This window comes from Eptesicus fuscus, chromosome 18 (genome assembly GCF_027574615.1).
Source record: "Eptesicus fuscus isolate TK198812 chromosome 18, DD_ASM_mEF_20220401, whole genome shotgun sequence".
Lineage (NCBI taxonomy): Eukaryota > Metazoa > Chordata > Mammalia > Chiroptera > Vespertilionidae > Eptesicus > Eptesicus fuscus.
In genome coordinates, this window is record NC_072490.1 from 32,427,015 (window position 1) to 32,433,014 (window position 6,000).

General features: G+C 45.7%; 1 pseudogene; it reads left to right on the forward strand.

Annotated features, from left to right (window-relative positions):
- Positions 1-2,918: 2,918 nt before the first annotated feature.
- On the forward strand, positions 2,919-3,287 carry LOC114228395 (60S ribosomal protein L31-like; annotated as a pseudogene).
- The last annotated feature ends 2,713 nt before the right edge of the window (positions 3,288-6,000 follow it).

Genomic DNA, 6,000 nt, shown 5'->3' on the forward strand with positions numbered 1-6,000 from the left:
CCAGTCTTCGTTCCAGCTTCAGAACAGTGGTGAAAGGAATTGGTGATGTTGATAAGATACCACTCTGTATTGGTTTTACACTGTTAATAGCTGAATGCTTTAACAAGTTTATCAGTCCCACTTGCCTAACAAATGTGTTAAAAACCAGAACTGTGGTTCCAAGGTCTACAAAATAAATAGGGCAAGTACTGTTGGCTCTAATATTTTCCTTCTTAGAATAAACCAGAGTTCAAAGAAGCTACAGAATTAAGTGGTGCGCTTTTCACATGTAAGTCAGTTCAATAAACATTTAGTGTTAAAATTCCTTTAACTTCCTTCTTGATACAGTGAGTCCTTTATAGCGGAGGGAGTGTGGGCCCAAACACTGAAATTTCCCCAGTTGAAATTTTCAGAGTTTATCCATGGGGCTGGAGGGTTGGGGAAATCTCAGCTCTGATTCTAAGGTTTTCCTCCCTGTACTGACTTTTCTTCAGACTAGCTAAGAACATCCAAAGAAGAGTATTGTAAAATAAAGAAAATATTGGATAATATTGAATGTAAAAACAACAAACAACCCACTGGATTCAGAGGTTTTGCCCTCATCCTGGGTGAGGCTACATCACTCCACTGTTCCTAAGGTCTCATCAGTCAGTAGCAATTATCCAGGCTCCATAGTCCACTGTACTGACCAAGTCTGGCTCACATTAGAATGGAGGAAGCAGGAACTCTCACAGGAGGCCAAAACTTTTCGGGAAGTAGACAACAGCGGGATGCATATGTGGCTTTCACCAGCATGTCCAGACCCACCCATTGCACATCTCTCCTCAGATACCTCTCCCTGGGGTTGCTTGGCTGGTCGGAGCAAGCCTGCCATTGTGTGGGGAAGACAGTTGGAGGAATTTTAACAGAGTTCATGTCATGGAGCATCAAAGAGCAGGGGCATTCCTTCGGGCAGGTACTATGTAGGAGCTGTGCATCAGTGGCACTCAGGGCAAAGGGACTGGTGCAGGGTATGGCTCCAGGGTCCCCAAAGCCCATCCTGGGAGCCTCTGGGGACCTGTGGAGTCCAGGTTAGAAGCTGCTGCCGTGGCATCTGCCCGCACAGACAGGAAGTCCATGTGATACAGGCCAGATAAGGCAGAAAGGGGAGCAGAAGGAAGGGAAGGCAGTTCTGTTCCCACCAGAGGGAAGGCTGAAGGGATGATCTGGGGGCCCTGGGACTTCCTGGCAGAGTGGCTCAGGTGACAGGAGGCCTCTTCAGAAACACTCAGGAAGGACATCAGGCTGTGATCCCCAAAAGGCCCAGGTAAAGGTGCCTGACTCTGGCTTCTGTGCACGTCTCATCAACTCCCACACAGGGCTCAGGATTCCTTCTTAAAATCCTATCTAGTAAAGAGGGAATATGCTAATTGACCCTCACACCATCGCAAAGACGGCAGCACCCACAGCCAATAAGGAGGGAATATGGTAATTGACTGCCCCGCCCTCAAATATGGTGGTGCCCACAGCCAATAAGGAGGGACTATGCTAATTGACTGCCACGCCCTCAAATATGGCAGTACCCACAACCACAAGATGGCGGCATCCAGTCCCCTCAGCCCCGTCAGGGTATCAGGCACGCAGCAAGGCCAGGCCCGCCGGAGTGGACCCAGCCACTCCGTGCGCCTGCCTCCAGAGTCCCCCAGTCTCCTCAGCCCCCCAGCCACCCAGGGCCAGCCTGGGGTGCATGCAAGCCTCGGATGGCGGCTGCCCAGCTGACACTCGAGGTGCAGGCAAGCCTCAGATGGCGACTGCCCAGCCACCCAGACCCATCCTGAGGCACAGGCAAGCATTGGATGATGACTTCCCAGCCGCCAAGCACCACCCGAGGCTCAGGTAACCAGGGCCGGCTGAGGCTTGCGCTGCCAGCAGTGGCAGCAGCAGAGGTGTGATGGGGCCTCGCATTCCCCTGATCACCCGGTCGCCTCCCACCCCTGAGGGCTCCCGTACTGTGAGAGAGGACAGGCCAGGCTGAGGGACTCCCCCATCCAGTGCATGAATTTTCATGCACCAGGCCTCTAGTAATAAAATAAAAGAAAAAATTTTTAAAGTAAAAAAAGGTAAAATAGTAACTTTACAGTGGAGAAAACTGTTGGATATCACCTTAATCTAATAATTAACATCACAAATCATCATCTGTTGATGCATGACGTTACACACTGAGATGCAAACAATACTTTGTAGTACTCCTACAAGAAAAGTGCATAACTTGAAACAGGCCTGGCTGGCATGGCTCAGTGCTTGAGCATCGACCTATGAACCAGGAGGTCATGTTTCAATACCTGGTCAGGGCACATGCCTGGGTTTCAGGTTCAATCCCCAGTGGGGGGTTATGCAGGAGGCAGCTGAGCAATGATTCTCTCTCATCATTGATGTGTCTGTCTCTCTCTCTCCCTCTCCCTTCCTCTCTGAAGTCAATAAAAATATATATTTTTTTAAAGTGCCTAACTCAAGCCTAGCCATAAGGAAACATAGGACAAATTCAACATGAGAGACATCTACAAAATAACTATCCTATAATCTCCAAAATATAAATGTCATGAAAGACCAAGGAATCTCTAAGGGACTATTTCAGATTAAAGGAAATCTAAGAGCAATAACAACTAAATACAGCCTGAATTCAGTTATGGGCCAGAAAAAATCATGCTATAGAAGACATTATTGGGACAACTAGCAAAAGTGGAATGTGAACTGTGCCAAACAGTCTAACAGATAAATATTAAATTTCTTGAATTATTAAATTCCCTCTGGTTATGTAAGAGAGGGCCCTTATTCTTTAGAAACAAATACTAAGTACTGAGGTTGGAAGGGGCATGATATCTGAAACTTACTCTCAAATGATTCAAAGGGGGAAAGATTTAAAAAGAGAGAAAGACCTTTTCCAACTTGGGCCCAGAGTAATGGCTCCTGCAAAGAAGGGTGGCGAGAAGAGGGGCCGTTCTGCCATCAACGAGGTAGTGACCAGAGAATACACCACCGACGTTCACAAGCACATTCATGAAGCGGGTTTCAAGAAACGTGGCCCCTCAGGCACTCAAAGAGATCCAGAAATTTGCCAGGAAGGAGATGGGAACTCCAGATGTGCGCATAGACACCAGGTTGAACAAAGCTGTCTGGGCCAAAGGAATAGGAATGTCCATAGTGTATCTGGGTGCAGTTGTCCAGAAAACGTAATGAGGATGAAGATTCACTAAACAAGCTCTATGTGTTGTCACCTATGTACCTTTCACCACTTCCAAAAATCGACAGTTAATGTGGATGAGAACTAACTGCTGATTGTCAAAGTTATAAAACTGCAAGAAAGAGTCCTGGCCAGTGTGGCTCAGTTGGTTGGAATGTGTAGGAGGCAGCCCATCAATGATTCCCTCTCATCATTAATGTTTTTATCGCTCTCTCCCTCTCCTTTCCTCTCTGAAATCAATAAAATTATATCTTAAAAATTTTTAAAGTAAAGGTGAGTTCTACCAAACTTTCAAGAAAAGAGATTTTAAACTCCCCACTTTAATTCTTTGAAATCATTGTAATTGGTATCAAAAGCATAGATAGATAAGATAATCAAGGACCTATCACACTCACTCACATACATACAAAAATCATAAACTAAATATTGGCAACCTGAATCTAGCAATTTATGAAAAAGATAATATATTCATTACTAAATTGAGTTTATCCTAGGAATTCAAAGTATCTATGTATATAAAACCCTAATATGCAAATAGACCAAACGGCAGAACAACTAAACAACTGAACAACCGAACAACCGAACAACTGGTCACTGACGTGTGCTGACCACCAGGGGGTGTGCGTGGAACATGGCAGGCACCCACAGCAGGCAGCAGAGTGCAGCACATAGTGAGCATCGGCCGCGGCGGGATGGTGGAGCAGGTGAGTGGGGGCACCAGACCAAGGCAGGGCACCAGTAGCTGTCATCAGGGCGAGCCTCTGGTGTTTATTGAAAATTCTTTGCTCCTGTGCACCACGGTCCCCCTGGGTGCTCACACCTGCTGCCAGTGCCAGCCCTACTCGCACCTACTGCCGGCACCTGGCGCCGGCCCCAATCTCTCGGCGCCGTCAGCGGGTGCAAGCGGCGGCTGCTGGCCTCAATCGCCCCTCAGGACTTCTCCACTTCCTCCTGCTCCTGAGGGGCAATCGGGGCAGCAGCCGCTACTCGCACCCACTGCCAGCAGCAGGTGTGAGCGGGGCCAGCACCGTCAGCGCATGGAAGCAGCAGTGGCGGAAGCAGGGCTGCCTGCAGACAGGGGACCGGGGGACCACGACAGGAGGGGCTTGCCAGGGGGCAGATGATGGGCTGAGACCCGCCCCTGTGCGCACCACAGCCTCGCTGCCCACAGTTCCTTTCAAGGTGCACGAATGCGTGCACTGGGCCCCTAGTATTTAATGTTAAAACCCTCAAATCTGTAGCCAGTTATTCAGAAGTGAGGGTAGCCCTGGAAACACCCTAGCCTATGGCTCGTGTTTGGAGTGGGGGTCAGTCTGTGGAGCACTGTACTCTTTTTTTTTTTTTTTCTTTTTTTTTTGGAGCACAGTACTCTTAACCTATGAAGTCTGGCCTAACTCTGGGTAGCTAGTGTCAGAAGTCATTGCAGCAATGAACAGATAAACCAAAACCTAACAGTAAATGGTCATATAATAAAATAAAAGGAAAAAAGGGGGGTAGGGGGAAGGAAGAAAAAAAGATGGTCTGGAATAGTACAGAAGCTAGACTTCTCTAAATGTACCTTGTCTTATGGTGTTAAAAACAAGACAACAGCCCTGGTTGGTTTGGCTCAGTGGTTACAGCGTTGGCCCGAGAACCAAAGGGTCTCAGGTTTGATTTCTGTTCAAAGGCACGTATCTGGGTTGTAGGCTCAATCCCTGACTGCTTGTAGAAGGCAACCAGTCTATGTGTTGCTCTCACATCAATGTTTCTCTCTGTGTGTCTCTCTCCCTCCTTTCCACTCTCTCTAAAAATCAATGGAAAAATATCCTCAGGTGAGGATTAACATAAATAATAATAACAATAAGGATTTCCCTACTGTTATCACTTCTCAACAACATTAGTTCGAGAACCTAATCAGTATAACAAGAAAAAGAAATAAGAGCTATAATGATTGGAAAGAAAAAAAAGTTAATTTTCTCAAATGAAATGATTGTGTACATAGAAATCTCAAAGGGACAATAAATAATTAGAATAATTCTCAGAATAACTAAGAGTTTAGCAAATGAATGATAAAGAAAACAAAATGGTATTTAGCCTCAAAGAGTAGAGAGAGGATTCAATGGGAAAAGGACACAGGTAGCTTTCGAAAGCTCTGGCAATGTCCAATTTTTTATGATGGGTGGTGGAGAAAAGATCATTTATTATTTCACATACCTTATAATATGTGTGTATTTGTGTGATTTTGTTCGTATGAAATATTACATAATAAATAATTAAAAGCAAATAAAATTAATAAAAAAATAAAAGCAAGTAAAATTAATGTACTTCCTATTTCTGGAATTTCTAAAGTATAAAACATATGGCCACATCTGTTGGGGATGTCATGGAGATAATTCTTTCTCTGACTGAAAAAACCATAACTTGCTCTTGAATGTCATCCGTCATTTTCAAAAGTCCTCTAACAGCCATTATATTGCCAGATTGTTGCCATGTGGCAGTGTAAACATGGAGTTGCCAAATATTCAGATATTTGTCAAAGAGCTGGAAATAACAACATTTTAATGAATGAAACTATTTTGAGACACTGTATGCACCAACACTGTGAAGGCCACACAAAGGACATCTAGCTACATAGGCTGCCAGGTTATGACCTCTGTTCTAGACTCACAGTCCTATAGAAGCAGCCTTCGACCCTGAGTGAGTGGTCATTCCCTTTCAGAAGAGGCCAACACACCCCACTACTCCCCATTCTCACATCCTGCTGGCTTCATTCTTCTACATTTCCTGTTGGGCCCAGCAGGTGGCTGAGTTTGTGACCCCCC